Below are 22,528 nucleotides of genomic sequence, written 5' to 3'. Positions count from 1 at the left end.
CTGGTAATTGTAAATCCTATTTCTTCTTGGTAGTTTATCCTTAATATGTTTACCCTAACCGCTAATGGATATTCTTCCTCATTTCCCAGGTGGTCTATCCTTGATATGTTTACTGTAACTCGGTAACGGATATTCTTCCTTCCTTCCCAGCAAGTTTATCCTTGATATGTTCATCTCAATCGGTAACGGATATTCTTCCTGTTTGGTATTCTACCCAGTTTCTAGTAGATATAAATCCTATATTTTTGTGGTAGATTACCTTTGTTAATCTACCCTAACCTGTAGTTGGTGATTTTCCCCGACAGTTTATCCTTGATATGTTTATCTTAACCGGTGACGGATATTCTCATTTCTTTAGTCTTCTACCTAGTAACCGGTAGTTGTAAATCCTATTTTTCCCCGGTAGTCTATCCTTGATATGTTCACCTTAATCGGTGACGAATATTCTTACTTTTGAGTTTATCCTTAATATGTTAAATTTAATCAGTGACAAATATTCTCTCTTTGGTCTTCTGCCTAATTTCAGGTAGTTGTAAATCCTATTTTGCTTCATTTTTCCCTAGTAGGTTACTCTTACCCAGTACTCGGTAATGAATATTCATCGTTTTTCCTCAGCGAGTCATCCTTGGTATGTTTACCTTAGCCGGTAACGGATGTCCCTCTGCCCGAGTGTATTATCTTCCTACCTAGTAACAGGTGGTAGATAATATATCTCTTTTTACTCCTGTGTAAAAGATTTTTCTTCCCCAATTGAGTTTGGATTCGTATTTCTTTGTGAAATCAAATTTCCTTTTGTTTGTTTGAGTATTTCAGCTTTGTTCTGAGTTACTCTCTCCCCACAGCGGATGTCTTTTGATGTGTTGGTGTTATCCCGATACATGCAGATTTCCCCCAGTCTGAGTCTTTCCATTGATTTATTCTCATAGACACCTCGTGTCTCCAACAGTTTTTAAGTCGTGGCCTGGCCTACACATATCTTTTTATCCTCCGGGGTCTCTCTCTCCTTAGTGAGTTTTCCTTATGGAATTCATTATGCTCCTGTGGACTTTCAGTCTCTCCCAGATTCTTTTCCTTTGTGGCAATATATCCCCACAAAGATTATTTTTGCATTCATATCATATGCATCATGAGGTCTCTTAGAGACCACAATTTGTTTCTTGATGTTGTTATTTAAGTCCATTCTACCGAGTTGATACGAAGATTCTAACCTTCACATCCTCTGATAGAATTACCTTAAATAGGGGCAATTGTAAGACCCCAATTTTGATCCTAAGATCCCTCATGTCATCTCATGACTTGCATTGGCATTGGGATCACACCTTGGTATCCTTGTCGCTCATCATTCATTGGGTTTTCATTGGGAGAGATCACCAAGCATTTGTGATTGTGTCATACTTTATTTTCTTTGTTTACTAACCAAAAATACAAAAATATGTTTATGTGTAGCTTTGTTTCTTTTGTAGGTAGTGTGTGTGACCACTTGTGCCTCATCAAGCTCACAATTAGAGTTTGAGTCCCTCAAGGCAAAGGATCAAGCAAGCAATGGTACACATTGGTTCTAGGCATCATATATGGATCCCCATGTTCTTTATTTAACATTTTGATCAAGAATCCATCAAGAGATTGAAGCTTGTTTGTCTTGGAAGCCCTAATTCATCTGGATATCTTGTGTGCCTTCCTCAGCAAGTTTCTTCAATATTTGGTCAAAGATATCAAGGGATACTCCAATGAACTTCATATTAGGCATATATGGTCCTCCATGAGCCCAAAATAGCAAAATAACTTCAAGTTTGCAAGTTGGTTCAAGGAGGCTGACTAGAGAAAGTCAACTGGTCAAATCTAGGCTTACCTAGACTCTATCTCCTACAATTTTTATCATATGAAAATGATTCTAAGAGAAACGTTACTCTTTATGACATTCCAAACAACTTTAATGTTGGCATCAAGAGCTAATTTTGCTTTAAAATTTATTTTTTATGGTGAAAGATAATAGGTCATTTTGCATGTGTCCTAGATAGCAGGTCAACTTCCAAGAACCATAACTTGCTAAATTTTTATGATATGAAGGTAATCCAAGTTTCATGGTCAACTTCAAGATGTCTTCTCTAACTTTTATTCTTTGATAAAGGTCAAATTTCACTTGTAAGTGCATGTACTAAGAGGAAACATTATAGGTCCATTTAGGTTATCATCATTGAACAAGCAATTTTCCTCAACTTCTAAAATCCATACATCCATCATGCAAGCTCCAAATGGTGTCAAATTTGTGACCAAGTTGAATATTATTTAAATATCTAAAACTTTGAAGAAGTAACCATGTCATTTGAAGCTCATAGAAAAAGTATTCAAGGTGGAAATGGGGTCATTTGACTTTTAACTTAGAAATTTTTCAAGTATGTTTGATTCCCCCAACTTCAACTCCAAACTTCGTCATGATCCAAGCTTCAAATGGAAAAAGTTCCAACAGAAAAGTTTTCCCCCTTTATGATAGCTTTCTAAAGAGTCCAAGATCATTACATTTGGATCAATATTATGGGACTTGTGCATGGTTACTTTGCATGGACCAATTTGGAAATATTTGAACTCATTTGCTACACACCTTTGCATGCTTCCATGTTATGACTTCATCATCAACTGTACAATTAGAAGTGGATTGAATCACTATTTGGGCCTAATTACATGCCCATGCACCCATACATACAACATTGCTATTTTTGGCCAAATTTTGAATGGTGTGAAAATCACTTTGTAATGCCTATATAATGAGCTCGTTGGCCTCAGAAAGAAGGAGGTCCTTTGCCCAAGCCTTGATCAACAATCCCATAGCCTCTATTGCAAGAATGCCTTGAAGATTCCATTAAAATCGAGCTTCTAGTTCACTTTCTGTTTTTGAACTAGAACTCCAAGGATTCATATCCATTTGTGTTCTATTTATCTCCTGCAAGCAAGAGGAAGCAAAGCCAAGAAGAACTGCATCGAGATCAAGTCAAATCACTACAACCCGAAGCTGATTTTCCAGATTTTCAAATCTTCGGATCTCCCTCTTTTCTCCATAATTTTGCTTGATTTGTGGTTGGCTGAAGTCCTACCAATGTAGGCAATAAGATTGAGTTTCTTTGAAGTTGAATCGAAGCAACTAAGTTTGCATACCTCATTTTTCAACTCCACAATCTTTTCATATAGTGAGAGTTGGAGAAATTGGAGGTCAGATTCGAAATCCTCATGATTTTCTCTTCAAAATGACAGATGATCCATTAGAATTTATGATGTTTTGGTCCTAACCAGTCCGCTGAGGGTGACCGGAGAAGACAACCGGAGCTAGGGCTCCGGTGATGCGTTGGTTTGGTCCAAGTCGTTGGATCCCATGGTCACGCTATAATCTCATCCATTGATCTTGCATACCATGTGTAAACATGTGTTGACCTTGGAATGCAATGGACATGATGTGTATGGCCATGAGATCTGTCCAGTCAATTAATGAGGGAGATCTGATGGCCCTTGTTTTTTTGGATTTAAATTATTTTCTTTTTTAATTTTTTTAATATTATTTTCTTATTAATTTCAATTTTAATCCGAAAAATTTGGGACTTTCACCAAAAAAGTTTAAATAATTTCCTCTTCCCATTTCTGAATTAAAATCATTTTTTGGATTGGATTTGATATTTTTAATGAATTTAATGACTTTTAACTTGTTTTTAATTGATTTTAAATACTTCTGACTTTTCAAAAATTCCAAAAAAAATTGTCTAAGGTCCTTTGACCTTGTTTGACCTAGTATAAATCCCTTGGCTATTTATTTGGTGATTTGAAGGGATTTGAGATTTTTCCCTTTTTAAAAATGCAATTTTATTCATTTTTTAATTGAATTTAATTGTTTGATTGCTTAAATATTTTGTTGAGCTATTTGTTTGACTTTGTGTTGACTCAACTTCTGCTTGGCCTTGATCTTGGTTGAATTGGACTTCAATTTGATCAATATTATTGGATTTAGGGGGTTGGTGAAGTTTGAACTTCACTCCTCAAGATGAATGGATAGTATTGATCAGGTGAAGTTCATCCCTTGACCAATTTGGGATTTCTTTCACTTCATCTTCTCACCTTCATCTCCTTTTTCCCCAATCCCTCTTTAACCAATGACTTCTCATAAGATCAAAATGCTAGTTGATTCATCAATGACCTTGTGTCAGATAAATCAACATGAGCTTCATTGAGATAGGTCAATCCCATTTTATTTTTGTGTGTGGTATGCTTTAGGAGCTCAGTTCTTCGTACCATGTCTCTAGCATGCAGTAACACCAATATTATTATTTCCTAGCCTCAGATAGTTGTGACTTCTAAATTGTTCCCAAAAGTATAGCATTTTTGTAAGTGAGATTTAAGTCTCCCATTCCTCATGGTATTGTGTTAAGATTTAACCTTTTTTTCCATTTGTGAGAGCTAGTGACATATTTGTTGATTTATCCAAGTTGTAGCCCTTCTCATGGATGATGTCTTGGTTCATGTCTCCATGCTTGTGAGTGGATGGTTGAGTGTTCTCCAAAGAATGACTTAACAAATTGTATTTCTTCACTAACATCTCTTTATTAGTGCTTTACTTTAAATGTCATTTACTTTTAATGCAATTTAAATTCTAGCACCTTATCATTCATTGTCGTTTACATTCATGTAACTTGTTTATTATTTCAGTCATTTTCATTTTTCTCATTTGATCTATATTTTATGCTTGTATCATATTGTGCTTGCGATTTTGTTTTGTTTGTGGTCTTAGGACCTTAAAATACTTAATAAAAAGAAAAACCCTATAAAATACATTGGTGGACTATTGGACCTCTATCTGGGATTTGATCTGAACTTTTAGACCTGGAGTAGGCAACATCCCTATGCTTTGAAGGAAACATGGCCAATGCCATTATGTGAGACCTTTCTTGGCCAATGTCATTCATCTGATACAAGCCTTGAGAACTCCATTGGTTTATCTATTACTTTGTCATTGTGCTTAAGTTGTTATCTTGATCTTATTGTTTCTATCTAATGATTGTCTCTGTGAGTTTGCTACAAGGAATATTTCATATGATACATTTGAAAACGTTGAAGACTGCTTGCTTTTGGAGTGCTTGCTTGGATGTTTGGCTATCTTTATTTAATGCCATTTGGTCTTCTTATTAATTGCTTGGATGATTATGCTTGTTGTTTGCTTAATAGTCAAGAGGAAATGGGTTTCTATATGACATTATTGTCTTGTGGATGCTTCCCCATTGGTAAGATCTTTTCAACTCTAAACATTTAAATCTTGTCTATAATAGTACCTTCATCTCCTTCTCTCCTTATTTAATTTCAAAATATCTCCCTCATTTCAAAATCTTCTTGGTTTGTGTTTTCAACTTAGACTTGTTTTAATGAGTAGAAACTTTGGCCTTATGTCACTGATTTTCAAAATATTTTCTTAATAAAATTTGTAAATAAACTTAATCATATTGAATTAACTTTCAAAAAGACAAAAAGAACTAACAATCTCATCTAATTATTTTGGCCACTTTGTGCCTTTTTCTTTTGAACTTTTCATAGTGAGCATTTAGATTTGAGTTATCTTTGGTTGAGATATAATTATCACATTCCATGATATATTGATTATAATTCTTTCCATATATTAAGGGATAGTGGCATACTTGTTGATTGAATCCAAGTTGGAGCCCTCCCTCTTAAATGTTATAAAGCACTCATTACCGGTGGATGTTTGGTTGAGTATTCTCACATTGATAACAAAAAATATTTAAGCTTTTGTTAAAATCAATCCATCCATCTTTGAAACTTTTACCATAAACTATGAGGTTTTGATCCCTCATTTTTATGTTGGTACGTAGGCACAAGACCGAAGGTCTTGTCAAACACAAAAATATAGTAAATGAATTATTTTCTCATCCTCACACTCAATTTTTTAGCAAACATTTTTTAACTAAAACACTTACACACAAAAAAGGGTTCCCTATGAGTACCTAGAACATTTTGGATGCTAATACCTTCCCTCTGTGTAACCAACCCCCTTACATGTAATCTTTGACATTTTATTAGTTTTGATTTGAAAACTTCTTATATTTGGGTTTTGTTCGTACTTTTTCCCTTTTCCTTTGGAAAATAATAAAAGCGCGGTGGCGACTTTGGTTTTATTGACGTTGAGCCAACCAATAGCTATAATGGTCATGAATTTACCGCTACCCCGGTCAATAATAATATTTGTGTTAATACATGCTAGAAAAAAGGATTGATCAAGTACAAAGGCTATGAGAGTGGTCCATTACATCCATCCATACTTCATGATACTTTGGACAAACGTATGCATAAATCAAAGTACCTTAAATGATCCATGATCAATTAAGAGGTAGATTTGAAATGATGAAAGTTCATCCAGTACCAATCCACACACCACGAACAAGATGAACACAAACCATCCAATTCATCAAAAGAAAAAGGAAGAGAAATGGATGAAGAAGAAGAAGAAGAAGAAGACAAGAGAAACCAAATTCAAATTAGATCAAAGGCTTCATCAAGTCATCATCAAAATCAACCATCCATTTTGGTGGATTAGGGTTTTCACCCCATCAACACCCAAGATCCATTGAGTTCGATTAAACCTATGATCAAAACAAACATGATCCAAGGCCAACATAAGTCAACTAAGGTCAAACAAATATAAAATGCAAGAAAATAAAATAAAATGAATTAAAAATATTGTTAAAATGAATTTTAAAAGGAAAATAAAAGAGAAAATCTGTAAATCCCTTCAAAACACCAAATAAATAGCCAATAAAATTATGGAAGATTTGAAATAAAACAAGAAGCATAAAATAAAATTTTCAGATATTGTAAATGCCTAAAAGTATTTTTGAACCAATTAAAACAAATGAGAAAATAGAAAATTCAAGAAAAATAGAAAATCAAGAAAATAAAATATGAAAAAATAAAAATAAGATGAAGAAAAATTTAGAAATTATTTTGGGATTTTTTGGATGAAAAGTGAATTTACTATGACCTTTTAAAGAAAATGCAATTTAAAATGAAAAAAGAAAAAGAAATAAAATCAGAAAAACACAGAGCATTGGATTAGACCTCATAAATTGATGTGGCAGATCCAGCAAACCTCAGGCTAGGGTGCACGATGGAAATTAGCTAAAATAAAACACGGGATTGAATTCAAAATGGACCAATCGGAACATTTCTTATTGCCAACGTGTAAGCAAACTCAGATGATCTAGGATAACTCCGGTCATCTTCCCCGATGATCCGTCACTGGAGTTTCATCATTTTGCAAATTCAGAGCATGAGACTACTACCAATGTGATCGCCTCCTCATCACAAATTGAACCTCATGCTCAAAATTCATTTATCTAAACTGAGCATGGAGAATTTCAGAGAAGTTTCATAAATAAGAAAGCCACAAAAAATAAAATTAAATGATGAACACATTCAATCAACACCAGATAAGTTAGGGGAAAGTGTAAGACCCTAATTTTGATCCTAAGATCCCTCATGACATCATATCATTGCTTAGTGCATTGCCTCAAGGATCATAGCATGTTTGGCTCCTTAACCCTAGGGTTGGGACTTGTGTGAGTGGTTTGAGACCACCAAGCATGCTTGTATTATATATTATTTCTTTTCTTATTTTGATTACTAACCAAAAGCACAAAAATATGTCACTAACTCTTTTTGTTTTGAAGCTCAAGTGATCATGTGCTCCAATGCTCCTATGAGGCTCCTAAGCCCAATGAAATGGCCAGATAAAGATGAGAAAAGGCCTGACAATGGTTCACAAAGCTCTTAATCATCATATATGTCTCCCAAGTATCTCAATTTGTCAATTTTATCAAGATAACCCAAAGGGCTTGAGGATTGTTTCCCAGGGAAACCCTAATTCAAATGCGCCTTGACTGTGCCTTGCTCATGAAGCAACCTCAACATATGATCAAATTTATTCAAGGGAATTTATTTAATTCATTATTTTATGCATATATGATCTTATTTGAGGATCCTCAATCATTCATTCATCAAGATTGGAAGTTTGGCCTTGAGAAGTTGATCAGTCAAGTCATCTGACTAAACTGAGGATCACTGAGATATAACTTTTGATGTGTTTGTCAAATGAAGATGACCCCAATATAAAAAATGTTCTTAAGAACCATATTAACAACTTTCATGTTCATAAAAAATCCATTTGAAACATGGAAGATCATCAGTCATTTCAAAACATTATAGGTGATTTTGACTGATACCCTAATTTTAGGTCAACTTCCCAAGGACCTAACTTCCTTAATATTTTTTATTTTGAGGTGAGACCAAATAAATGTTATGTTGGACAAACTTTCATAATCCTAAAATAAATACCTTTGATAATACAAAAAATTATAGGTCACCTTGGACCTAATTCATTGAATTTAAAAAAGTACCCAACTTCAAATGCTCATAACTTTGTCATGGAAAATCCAAATGATACAACATTTGAGTATAAATTTATCATATTGAAAAGATATACAACTTTTATGTTGGAGGTTTTTCCATTTGAAACTTGCATCATGCAAACAGATGGGTTTGAATAGGCTTGCTTTTGGTGAAAATTTTCAAAGGTAATTTAATTTAAACATGTTTTGTACCCAAACTTTCACAGCCAGTTTTCATTAATTTCAAAATGACAAATGAATTTTTGCCCAACATGACTTTTTTTTCCTTATTTCAAGGGCTTTCCAACCATAACTCACATTATTTTTTTGGACTTTCCATTGGTGAGTTTCGAAGAGCTCTTTCTTTATTTTCATTTTAACATTTCATGGTGAAACTTAAAGTGCAAGTTGATTACATCACATGTACACATCCAATTCCATTTCAAATGAGTTCAACTTTTTTTGCACCCATCATTGGGCCTCACATGTGTCTGCACAGGCCCATGCACCGAATTTCAAATTGTCATGCACACGAGGGAATCATGCTGCACAGCCATCTTCAGCTATAAATAAAGCTTCATTCCCACTCATTTGCTAACCCTTTGGAGACCTGAAATGCTGCAGCACTGAAATCCCAACCATTACCAAAGGAATTTTCCAGATTTTTCTCTCATTTTCAAGCTTGAAATTCAACATCATTAGTTGATTTTCAAAGCTCAATTCCTTAGCCTCTCATCTCCATTACATCTCCAGAGCAAAAAGGAATCAAGATCTTGAAGAATTCGTGGCCTTAAGAGCTCTAATTCAGAGGTAGAACTTCAAACTTTTTGGATCTAGATCTTGCAATTCAATTAACTTTTCTCTTGTTTGTGTGGTTTTCTGAAGTCCTCACACTTTACGCAAGCCAATGGTGGTTTCAATTTTCCATTTCGTGCACTTTCAGTTTGAACACCATGATCTTCCAACTCACATTTCTCTCAATATAGGAAAAGTGAAGAAGATCCATGGATACAGTGGTGATGTACATCACACGAGCTTCAATTTGATGTCCTTATTTTTCATTTTTGATAAAAAAAAAATCTCTGCAACTGGTGGCCGGAGATTGTTGGATCACCGGAGAAGATGGTGGTTTCCACCACCATCACCACGTGTATGCCTTCCCTGCCCTTGGATCATGCTTCCACGTTTTAATCATGGTCATTCCTTATGTTTACTTGTTTTAATTCGTTATGTCGCGCGTTTGACTCAAGTGTACCATGCGCCCTTGCATCTGAGCCTTTGATCCACACCACATCATTTAATGAAGTTGATCTTATGGCGCTGGTTTTTCATTATTTCTATTTTCATTTTAATTTCAGATTATTTCCTTTTATTTTCAAAAATTCATAAAAAAATTATTTAAAGTTACAAAAATATGAGACCAATTCCAAAAAATTTCTTGAAAAATCTAGTTTCATATTTTGATTTTTAAATATTTGTGTGACTTCATTTAATATTTTTTGTGAATTATTTCGTTTTTAGTAGTTTTAATTCATTTTAAATTACTTTTTGATATTTGAAAAATCCAAAAATATTTTCCTAACACCTATGGATCATGATAAGTCAATGAAAAATAGTCTCATCAATTTCTTATTTGATTTGAGATTTATTTGAGATTTTAATTCATATTGTGTTATTTTTTAGTGTTTTTAATTGTTTTTAAATACTTTCTGATTTCCAAAATTGTTGAGAAAATTAGTCAAGGTTTGTTTGACCATGTTAGACCTATGAGAATTTAATTGGACTTGTTGAAGTTGATTTGAATTGAATTTGAAGTTTGACCTTATTTGATTATTTTTATTTTGCATTTTATTTTAATTCAAAAAATACCAAAAAATTATGGTTGACTTGTTGACTTGTAATCTTCATTTCTTTTCTGTTTGGCATTGATTGATGATGAATTGGTTCACGTTTGATCAATTGAAGTTGATACTTGTATTCTCTTTCCCTCCCTTTCATCTTCATCCCATTTTTTCATCATTTGGCCAATGAGTTAATGTCTTATGGTTGGTCTTGACAAATGAGAGGTTTAATCTTCTTTGATCCAAACCAAACTCAACTTGATCCATGATCAAGTGAGTTGTTTTGTGTCCAAGATAGGTTGCTTCTTGGTCAAGCAAATAACCTAAAGTCCATACAAGGCCCTTCCCCTTTTGGTTTGGCATGACAAGTTTATGGAGCTTGGCTTACTAGTCATGATCTCTAACTTGTGTTATTTTCCTATATTTTTATTGACCGGCCTCAGAAAGGTGTGGCTACTACACTAGTCCACTTACGATTGCTTAACATAGCGCTACATTGTCTTATGACAAACTAACATAACTATACTAATTACTAACTTTAATTTGAGCATTTAATTTCTTGCCTTTTACTTTTAATGCCCTTTATTTCTTGCTCATTATTCATATTGTTTTTCCCTTTGCTCACTTAAGCACATATTTTATGTTTATGTCATTTTTCTTTTCCTCATTTGAGCCTATTATTGTATATAAATATATCGTTATCTTGTGTTTGCTTTGTCTTTGTTTTCTGTGAACCAAATGCAAAAGGAGAAAGGACTTAGAATTAGGACATACCTATGCTTAAAGGAGTTCAAGAGCAACAAGGCCTCATGCCTTTAGAATGCTAAAATTATTGAAGAGCAACTAGGCCTCATGCCTTTAGAATGCTAAAATCCAAAGTTGACCTTAAAGGACTTCTCATCTAAACTTATTCTTTGTCCATTCCTCTTATTGTGTTGTGAACTTTTTGATGTTTGTTCTTGTGTGATAGGGATTCCATCTTGAGATAGTGAAAAGATGACTATTGTCATGAGTAGCAAAGTTAAGAGAGACAAGCCAAATGGAGATCCTAGGAGCTTGAACCCAAATTGTTTGATTGCTTGATTGTGTGCTAAGTCCAAAGGAAAGGAGCATCTTGAATCATCCCTATGATTTCAAGAAAAGGAACTCCAAGGGTTTATCTTTTCTCTCTTATCTATGTATGCTTTAGGACTAGCCATTCTCTTCTTCTCCCCACTCTACCCAAGCCAAAAATCTTTTCTTCAAAACTTTGACTTTGTTTTAAATTAGAAACCTAGGCCTTAAGCCTTTGACTTTTCAAAATCATTTTCATAAATACTCATTGTGAATGAATCTTAATCCAACTTTGACTTCATTTTGTAAATAAACCTAACTTGTAAACTCATTTCAAGTTGTTTTGTGGTTCCAACGGCCATTTTGTTAAACATTTTCATAAAACATTAGTCATAGGTTTGAGTTATCATAGTGGTTGATGTAAATCTCACCTCATCCTTAGTGGTTGGATTATAAGTCTTCCATGCTTATTATAGGGTTAACCCCTCACTATCATGTTGAAGCCTTCCTCACATGGTGGATTGTTGGTTTAGGTTGAGTTTTCTCCCTTTGATAACAAAAGACCTTAAGGCTTTTGGTCAAATCAATTCACCAATCTTTGTGATTTTTACCCCGAACTACGAGGTTTTGATCCTCCTTTGTGATGGTACGTAGGCAATAGGTTTATCCATTCAAACAACAAAATTTGTAAATATAATCTATTCTCTTCTCATCCCCCCCCCCCCAATCTTTTGTACAAATATTTTCACAAGTACTAACCTACAACACATGTTTGCAAAAAGGGTTCCCTTAGAGTACTAAGGATGTTTTGGGTGCGTAAAACCTTCCCATTTCATAACCAACCCCCTTACCCGGATCTCTAACATTTTTATTAGTTTTTGATTTGAAAAACTTCTTACCTTGGCTTTTGTTCGCTTTTTAGCCTTTCCTTTGGACAAATAAAAGTGCGGTGGCGACTAGAATTGTATGTTGACTTTTGGTTTAGTCAATAAACCTAAAGGTAACGAAAACCCCGCTACATAAAGCATTAGAGAGTGAAGGACTACATTATGGTAACTTGTTTGAATTCAAATGATGCTCAAAACTACCTTGTCCAAATTGTGATCAGAAGCTAATGAAGCTCGATCTAGTCAGGGCACTTCAGAAGGTCTTAGAGCTTGGGAATTTTTGCAAAAGCTTCAGAGAAGATCGAATGTGCTAATGGAATCAAGAAATTGGATTGAAACAAGCTAGAATTCAAAACACGATTGCTCAGTTTTCTGGAAAAAATTGAGAGTGAAGCAAGGGTTTTTTGGTTCTCAAAAGCTTGGGAATGAAGCAAGCATGTTGCTCTATTTATAGGGATATGAGTGGTGATCTGATACGTGTCAAATGATGCTCAGTTCGTGCAAAACGAATTTGATCAGAATGTGCGAAAAGTTTGACTTGCAAACCATCAAAACTTGGCCAAATCATGTGTTTTAATAGTCAGTAAAATTTTGGAAACTTGATTAAACATGTTTAGGTCCAAAATGCATGGTAATTTGGCTTGTAATTGAGATTAGTGAAGTTCAAAATTCGGATCATGGTGATTTCTTTAGTTCTAAGTCACCATGTTCAACTCAATGGGGCATCTTGCTCAGGAGGCTTTTTGATCCCATTCTTCTTGCAATTTGTTAACATCATACCAAAGATTACAATATGCCAATAAAGGTTGCATTTGGATTCTTGAGCACAAATTTATGACGTGTTGAAGTTGGCACGAAAATCAAGTAATGTAACTTAGAAAATTCTAAGTCCCAAATGGCTGAAAATGATCTGTAATGTCTCAAAGCATTCCATGGCATTCCAAGCATAATTTGACTTTAATTCTTGAAGAAAAGTTGTATAGGGCATCACAAATGATATTGTTAAAAAACAATGAGCCTCAAATGTTGAAAATTGGAGAAGTTACCAACCTTGAAAGCTGACAAAAAGTCACTTGAAAATAGGTCAAAAATGTCTTCAAAGATTTGATGATCCTCCAAGAATAATTGGCTCTTGTCATGTAAAGAGAAGTTGTAGAGGATATCGAGAAGAGTTATATGCAAAAATAATCATTCAAAAATGCTGAGAATTGAAGGAGTTGCGATCCTTTTAACTTTGACTTCAAATGTTGAGTTTTTGGTCAAACCTCTTGGAATAAACTTGTGCACTTGGACTTTCCTTGCATTTCAAGGTACATGGATGATCATATGAATTCAGAATAATGTGTCCTTAAATGTCTCTTGATTAATTTGCTTAAGGTTTGAGGTAACTTATTGAAGAAGGCATGGAAATAAACACATGAACCTTTGACTTTTCTTGAGAAATAAGCAACAAAATTTTGAGATACTCTTGATCAAAATGATATTGAAAGATTATTTAGGACCTTGGAGATCCTTCTTTGAGAGATAGGACCTTGAGAATCGATGATTGAACACACTTTGCTGAGGAATCAAAGAAACCCTAGCTGAGGAATCATGCTTGATGCTCTTGATGAAAAGTCTTACTTTGCACAATAAACTTAAAGAAAGAAAAACATTTTTTGCTATTTTGATTAGTGGTTAGATAAGAAATGAACATATAAACACAAAGATAAAGCATCAACAAAGGGTTGCTTGATGATCCCTGCAAAAAGGCAAACCCAAAACATGAAAGGGAAAGGACAAAGATGTGATCTTGTTTGTATGCAAGGATGCAAATGACATGTGGGATCCTAGGGTTAAAAATTAAGGTATGACAGATGCCCCTATTTAATTTTCTTCAATTCAGAGATATGAAGATTGAAATCTTCGTCTCGACGAGATTTAAGAGGCTTAAATACAAAAGACCCAATTTTTGGCCCTAAGATACTGCAAAAATACTTCTGATATGATATGAATGCAGAGAAGGATCTATGTGGGAAATATAGCGCCACGAGAGACAAAGAAATGCTGGAGAAACGAGGAGACGAAATTCCATAGGGGAATAATAGATTCCAAAGGGGTACCCAGTTGAGTACAGATAAAGTCCCATTGGGAAAGCGAAAGATGTCCAGACAAAACTACGACACGAAACGGATGAGGACAAAGGGATGTCCTCAAGGAAAATGAAGCACCGGGAAATGAATCGACTCGGGAATAACTATTGTATTGGAAAAAAACCGATGCACAGTTAGAAAATGAAAGACTCAATGACCCAACCGGGGAATACCTAACAAAGCAAGACTCGGCCGGGGGAAAATCAAACAAAGGAGATGCCCAACTCCACTAGTGGGAGAAATTACCTAACTATCAGCCAAGTGATATCTTAACAAAAGGTAATAAGCTCGAAAGGAATGATTACCAACTACCAGCCAAGTGATAGCTTAACAAGGTAACCAATCAAAGGTAAGAGAAATATTACCTAACTATCAGTCAAGTGATGGCTTAACAAAGGTGATAAGCTCAAAAGGAAAGATTATCAACTACCATCCAAGTGATAGCTTAACAAGGTAACCAACCAAAGGTAAGAGAAATATTACCTAACTATCAGCCAAGTGATAGCTTAACATAGGTAATAAGATCAAAAGGAAAGATTACCAACTACCAGCCAAGTGATAGCTTAACAAAAGTAACCAACCAGAGGTAAAATAAATATTACCTAACTATCAGCCAAGTGATAGTTTAACAAAGGTAATCAGCTCAAAAGGAAATATTACCAACTACCAGTCAAGTGATAGCTTAACAAGGTAATCAAACACAAGTAAAAATAAATATTACCTAACTACCATCCAAGTGATGGCTTAACAAAGGTAATAAGCCCAAAAGAAAAGATTACCAACAACCAGCCAAGTCATAGGTTAACAAGGTAATTAACCAAAGGTGAGAGAAATATTACCTAACTATCAGCCAAGTGATAGCTTAACAAAGGTAATAAGCCAAGAAGGAAAGCTTACCAACTATAAGTCAAGTGATAGCTTAACAAAGGTGATCAACCAGAGGAGAGAGAAATATTACCTAACTATCATCTAATTGATAGCTTAACAAAGGTAATAATCCCAAAAAGAAAGATTACCAACTATCAACTGTCGCATCTCGAAAAATACGATTCCTCACGATGGTCGCGGAAAAAATTATGTTCGAACAGAGTCGCCACTTAACTTTATTTATTCCAATGAAGGAATAGGAAAATATCGATAAAACCTTTTTTAAAATGGAATAATGGTCGTCGTAACCATATTCGGGTTAGGGAGTCGATTACGCAAGGGGAAGGTATTAGCACCCCTCACGTCCGTTGTACTCAACGGGAACCTTTTAGTTCAATTTGCAATTTGAATGTTAGCTAATGTTGTTTGTTTTCTTCTGGTGAATAAGACTTATTGAAAAGAGAGATGGACGGTAACCTCAGAAGGGGGAAAAGGGAGGTTTTTTTATTAGTGTGCTCGCCAAGATCTCGCAATCTCGTGCCTACGTATCCTTATGGTGCAATAAGGAAATCAGAGCATTCGTAGTTCGGGGTAGAAAATGTTTGTGTGTTGGTTTATTTTACCTTTGAAAAAAGGGTTTTCGGGATGATGCCCTAAGGCAAAAAAAAAGATTGATGAGTTGTATTATTTTTACCTTGAATAAGGGTTTTATGAAATGAGTGTTTGTGATTATATTATACTAAAGTCTATGGGCGGAGGTGATTATTCTAGACAACAAGCCAAGCGTCTTGCATCCAAAATAATCAGAGTAAAGGTAGGAATGCTCCATTCTCACTCATTCTCCACCACTTAAGGCTCGTGGCGAACAATAATAATTGTAATTATTAAATGTTTTGAATTTGACTATGAAAATGCCACTAGACGTTGAATCAAGGGTTTATTTTCTTTTGATTATGAAATTTGGCTTATGCAACATGAACGCAAAGTAACCAACAAGAAATTAAAGGGTCTCATTGTAAAGTAGCCCAAGAGAATGTTTTTTGTGTGCAAAAGTGACCTAAGTTAAACAAAGGATAATGGATTACAAACATGTGCCCCTAAGGTGGTGCCATGATGTCATTCTTACAACATGAATGTAAGTCACAAATAAAATCCAACATTTACAAAGTATCACAAAGATAAGGGAAAGGCCTCCAAGCAAGGGTCCTAAAATGAAATCCTCTAAGTCCAAGTTGATTAAGAGTGGAATGAATATTTTTGTCTTATCATTTTATCATGTTTATGTTGTTTTTAATGTTTGATGATAACAAAATAAATAACAAGTAAATAAACATGCATGATGAATTTGTACAATGATGATGATGATGATGATGAGTACTTTAATGTAAATTACAAGGTAATGACATAAAAGTAAATTACAAGATAAATAAACAATATCACAATAATAATGGTTAGTGAATATAAATGATATAAAACAAATATAAATCAATAATACCAAAATCACAATAACAAAGGTTAATGATAAAAAAAATTAATGAAGTATAATTAGTGGTTAGTAACATGTACAAAAATGAATATTTTTTAAGACTATTTTCTTAGGCCAAAAAGACTTAAAATATGACACATTAAGGGATAGCTTATCATTGATGCAAAGTATTGAAGATGATTAAAAAATCAACTAACAATAGATTTGTAACAAAGAAAGTTATGCAACCTTAAGTCCATCTATTAGTATTTTCAAGAAAAGTGATTTGTTCTCTTTCTTTTGTTTTTATTCCTCTTTTATTTAACAAGATAATAAGGTAGTAAATAAATTAGCATAATGTAAATGATATAGTTAGATAACAATAAACATAAACATAAAATACTTGAAATAAAGTGAACAATAAAATAAATTGCAAAAAAATAAAGCGCAATAATATAAATGTTAGAAGGTAGTAGTTAGTGAATATAAATATAAAGTAAATGAAATAAAATGAACAATAAAATAAATTGCAAGGAATTAAAGTGCAATAATATAAATGTTAGGAGTTAGTAACTAGTAGTTAGTAACAATAAGCAAATAGATTAGCAAATTAATGTAAAGATATGGTTTCATCTATGCATCAAATGACCTAAATATGGTTAAAATAGAGACAATTTATCAATGCCTCAAAGTATAATGAATGATCTATTGATCAACCATTAATAGGTTTGAAACATTGAAGATTTAATCAACTCTAAACAACCATGGTCATGATCTAATAAACCTCATCAACCAAACAAATACAACAATAAGTCCACAATAAAAGAAAATGATAACACACACAAAGCAACCACAAAAAGGTGAACAAAAAGATAGTAAGAGTAAAAAATCTCAACAAAAAAAAAGTGAGTAAACCAAAGTCAATCATTTTTGAAAGCTTGAATCTAAATCATCTCAAAAGACCAACCAAGAACAAGCAATCATTTTTAATCAAAAAAAGAACCAAAAAGTTAAAAAGTTTAAGTTAAAATCATTACCCACAAAATGTGAAAAAAGCTAGGTAGAAATGGTGTTGAGCTTGAATGTGAAGCAAGGGGTTTGGGATGAAAATATTTATGGTGAAAGCTTAGTAAAGGGGTTGGGTTATGGGTGTTAGAGAATAAAAAAATTTGAGTAAAAAATATGAAAATAGAAAAAAGTTGGTGGTGGTGACTTTTGGGAGAGAAAGGTTTTTTTTTTTATTTAGGTTTGGAGAAGAGGGGTTGGATGATATTTTTTCAGAATTTTTGGGGGCTAGAAAGCATGAAAAATGAGGGGGAATAGTGCATCTATTTATAGGGAAAGCAAGTGGGAAAATGGGGGGAACCAAATACCATTTGTGCAAAAAAAAGGCTTATTTTTTGTGTCTGCGCATGGGAAATCGATTTACCTAATTGGGTAAATCGATTTCCCTATATTTTTTTTTTAAAATTCATGCCTTGAGCCCTTGCAATATGCCTTTGGTTATGAATGTTAATATAATTATGGTGATAGAACAATGAATAAATGTATGTGTAATAGGATCATAGATCTGATGAAAGTTATTTTGGGGTAGGGTGAATTTTGGGGTATGACAGCTGCCCCTATTTAATTTTCTCGGACCTGAATATATGGATAGCGACGGCTTCCAATGTGTTTAAGGTAAGAGAGAATTAAATACTAATGGGAGTAACCAGAAATTTTCCTGCCGGAGAATGTTAGAATTTGTTGGGGATTATGTATGGTTGTGATGATTATGCATGCAATGTGATGTATGCACCCTAAGTATATTCTTAATGAGAGAACTTTGATGTGAAAATCCCAAGAAAAAAATTAAGGGAATAAAACTTCACTAGGGAATGAGAACAATGGTGACTGTTCCTAGCAACGGGCGGGGAAAAACAACATGGTGTTTCTTAGCAACGACTGGAACACCTAACATGTATTAGGGGTCAAAGAAATGAATTCAGTGATGATTCTTAGAAATGGCTAGGATACCTGACTTAGTGGGGATGATAAATGATTTCAAATGATGATTCCTGGAGACGGATGTACCATTTAAACTGGTTGGGGAGAAAAGATAAGGTATGGTGACGATTCCTAGCGACAAGTGGAATACCCGACTCTTGAGGGTAAAGGGGTTGTTCAATGGCGATTCTTAGCAATGGCTAGAATACTCGACTCGACTAGAGATACAACTTCATGACAGTACAGTGCTGATCATTAGAGACGGCTAGAATACCTGAAATCCGCCGGAAAGATCAAACAGTTCAGTGATGATTCTTAGCAACGGCTAGAATACCCGACTCTGCTGAGGAGAATACAGATCTCAAGTGACGATTCCTAGCAATGGCTGGAATACCTGACATCTACTGGAGAAGATGAATTCAAGGATGATTCTCGGTTTTGAATGTCTGACTCGGCTTGGGGAATGAGCCCAAAAGGCCTTTGTAATACCCCAAAACTTACCCTTCATTTTTCCTGGAAGCATGGGATTATGTTTTACACTTCATTAGCATCATATTGGGTCATACTCATTGCATATTACATTAGTGACATGGAGATTAGGTTTTGATCGACCACTCCTTAACAGAAGGAGCCCACACAAAGCAAGATTGAGAATTGGACTTCATTTTCTAAGTATACAAGTCTTAAGGGTCTCAGGGGGGTCCAAGTATCTTATTATGGTCCTCAGTTCATCAGTGAAGGATTCAAAGTTATCAGAGTGTTCATCTGGATTTAATCAGAAATTAGGGTTTCATGGCTACCTGCAACAGGAAATGTCTGGTAGGAAGTAGAGGAGCTCATCCATGTCATGATTAGAGAGGCATCTTGGCCTAGTAAGATTCACAATTATCTCAGAAGGATCCATTGGCAATTAGTGCAATCAGTTCTTGATCATTTTGCCCTAAAACTAGGGTTTGGTATAAAATCAGTTTATTTATGATTCTTTGGGTGAAACTATTTTCCATGGCCCTCCATATGTCCACAAGGGTCTACATACAAAAAATCAGCTCTTTATTTGAGCTAGAAGTGCTTCAATTGATCAATGGAATCGGGAATCAGACAGTTTGGGAAAAGTCAATTGCGGGGCCAGAAAACTCAACTCCTGACATTTTGAGAGTGGAATCTCAAAATCCATGCCTAGGGGATCCTACATGTGAAATTTGATCAATGTTGGATCATGGATTCATCATTTAATCAGGAATTGGAAAAGTTACTTAATTTGGAAATGGTTGACTTTCCATTTAGGGCAAGTTTTCATGATCGTCGCACTCACTTTAAGCCCATTTTGCATCAAGATAAAAGCTCCATTTGAAAATTTCTCCAACAAGAAAGTTGTTCCTCTTGTTCCAAGATTTCTAGAGATATAAAGTTTTCTCCATTTGGATTAGAATTGAGAAAGTTATACTTAGTCAAAGTGAGACATTTTTTTAGGACACTTAGAAAAATTTCTAAGTCCAAAATCTTCAAAATTTGTCAAGACTTCTTGGCCAGTTTTCTTGCACTTCAAGGCATTATTTGAAAATACTTTCTTCACAACAATTGTACCTTGCCATGTCCTATTTCAAATGCTTTTGGAATCATCTCATTTGGATCCATGGTTTGAGAGATACATTCATTTAAAGTGGGCACCATGACTTGATTTTCTAAGCAGATTTTGGGTCTGGCTGGCCCAATCAGATTTTCTAAGCATGCTGCACAAACCAGTCACGTTTTTTACCTCTTTTGGTCATGCATTGGACATCCATTCACTTAAGTTTGGCCCAAAATAACAACATTTTACACCTCATTTCACACTTTTATTCTTATGGATAAATCACTTATTATAAAGCCCATGAGAACACCTAATCCACCCTATTTAAGAAGCTGAAACCCTAACCCTAAAGGAGCATTGGAATTTCGTGGCAAGGAGGCAAAGATTCATCACATATCAGATTCCATTCCACTTCTATTTTTCATTAGGTCATCATCTCTTCCATGGCCATGTTTTGATATATCTACGCTTGCTTACCATGTTCATCACCATTAATCCTTCCCTTTTCGTACTTCTTTTTCTTATTTAAAATATTTTCTTCGTCCATAAAATTACCCAAAAATATTTTTCACTTTTCTTAACGTTTTATTTAATTTTATATAATTTTTATTTTCGTATTTTTTTAATATTAATATTTTATTTTAATTATTTATTCTAAATGGTCCATTTTAACACACTTTTTTTATTGATTTTAATTTTATGAATTAAAATTATTGTTAGCATTTGATTTTTGGGATGAAGGTTGACCACTATCTCATGGTCAACCTTACATTTTCTTGGAATTTTATTTCACATTTTCAATTTATTTTGGATTTATTTTTGACCTAGTTTGGTTGGTTGACTTTTAATTTGACTTTTGTTTTATTTTAATTAATTCATGTACCAATTTTCATTATTTTTAAAATATTTTTGGGGATGATGATGTCCTGACCCCACCTTATTTAGTTTAATTTTTCATAATTTTCCTGATTAATTTACTATTTATTCTTGATTTATTTCTAACCTAGTCTCATTAATTGACTTTTGGTTTGACCTCTGTTTTATTTTAATTAATTTATGTACCAATTTTTTTTATTTTTAAACTATTTTTGGGGGATGATGATTTCCTAACCCCACCTTATTTAGTTTAATTTTATTTGTTATTTTTTTAGTTGACTTGAATTTTTAGTTGACTTCTTTATGATCGATGTTTGACTTAGGGATTGCTTATGGCAATTGAAGAGATCTTTTGATCCTCCCTTGTTCATCTCATATGCCATGTATTAGAGGCCTTTTACCTTGATTTTATTTGGTCCTTACCTCATTTCCTGATTAAATTATTCAGTGGACCCTTCATGTGTATATTTTCATCTGTTTGATTCATCTGTTATCTTTTATACTTGTTTCTCTCATTCATGCTTTCTATTGCTTGATTACTGAACATGTTCATACTCCCATGCATTGTTTAAATGCTCCATTATTTGATTCTTTGGTTTGATTATATATTGTTTATTTATCTGATCTGATTGATAACTATTGCTTACTTGTATGATGCATGAGGCATATATTCTTATTGTTTGTTTGCCATGAACAATCCTCATTCATAACAAATGTACCCCTCTCCCATAAAGTGTATAATATTTATTTCTTTATTTCTTTAGTCACCTGTTAATACAAGAATTAAAATGAACATCTGATAACCATTTCGAAATAAGATCAAAAGCTCGATCCATCGTCGAGTAATCATTTTCAAAACTTAATAGAACCAGCACGCATTCATCCATCCTCTTGTAAGTCGATTGCCTCAGGCATCGCCGTCTACCTGTAAGTCGATTGCCTCCGACATCACCATCTACCCTTATCCGTAACTCCCCTTCGCGCTCCATCTGTCGACTCTTGTTTCGTTTAGGTAGCACCCATTAGGTAGAACCCTTTGTATGATAACATAGGTAGAATCCCCTTATTCTTTGCATGCTAACATTAGGTAGATGTTCCCCTTTGTAAATCCTAACACATAGGTCCATATTGTATGACAACTCTAGAGCAGAGCTTCCCCATTTTTAGACCTTCCGTGCGTCTCCGATCTTGTGGCATGTCAGTCCGTTCTATTGCAAAGAGGTAATTGCCTAAGACTCGATTCAGCGAGCTGTGACACCTACTGCTAGGACGTTGAACACACTGCCCACCCTCCTTTGACACAGTTGGTGTCCTCTTTTGTAAGTCCATGTTCAGATGGAAATCCTTAACCCCTAGTTAGCCGAACTATATTTTGCTCTGATTCTCATTCTAGATGAGATAGGTAGGCATAAGACGCGA

This window comes from Lathyrus oleraceus, chromosome 4, assembly GCF_024323335.1.
Source record: "Lathyrus oleraceus cultivar Zhongwan6 chromosome 4, CAAS_Psat_ZW6_1.0, whole genome shotgun sequence".
Lineage (NCBI taxonomy): Eukaryota > Viridiplantae > Streptophyta > Magnoliopsida > Fabales > Fabaceae > Lathyrus > Lathyrus oleraceus.
This window is presented reverse-complemented; position numbering follows the sequence as displayed.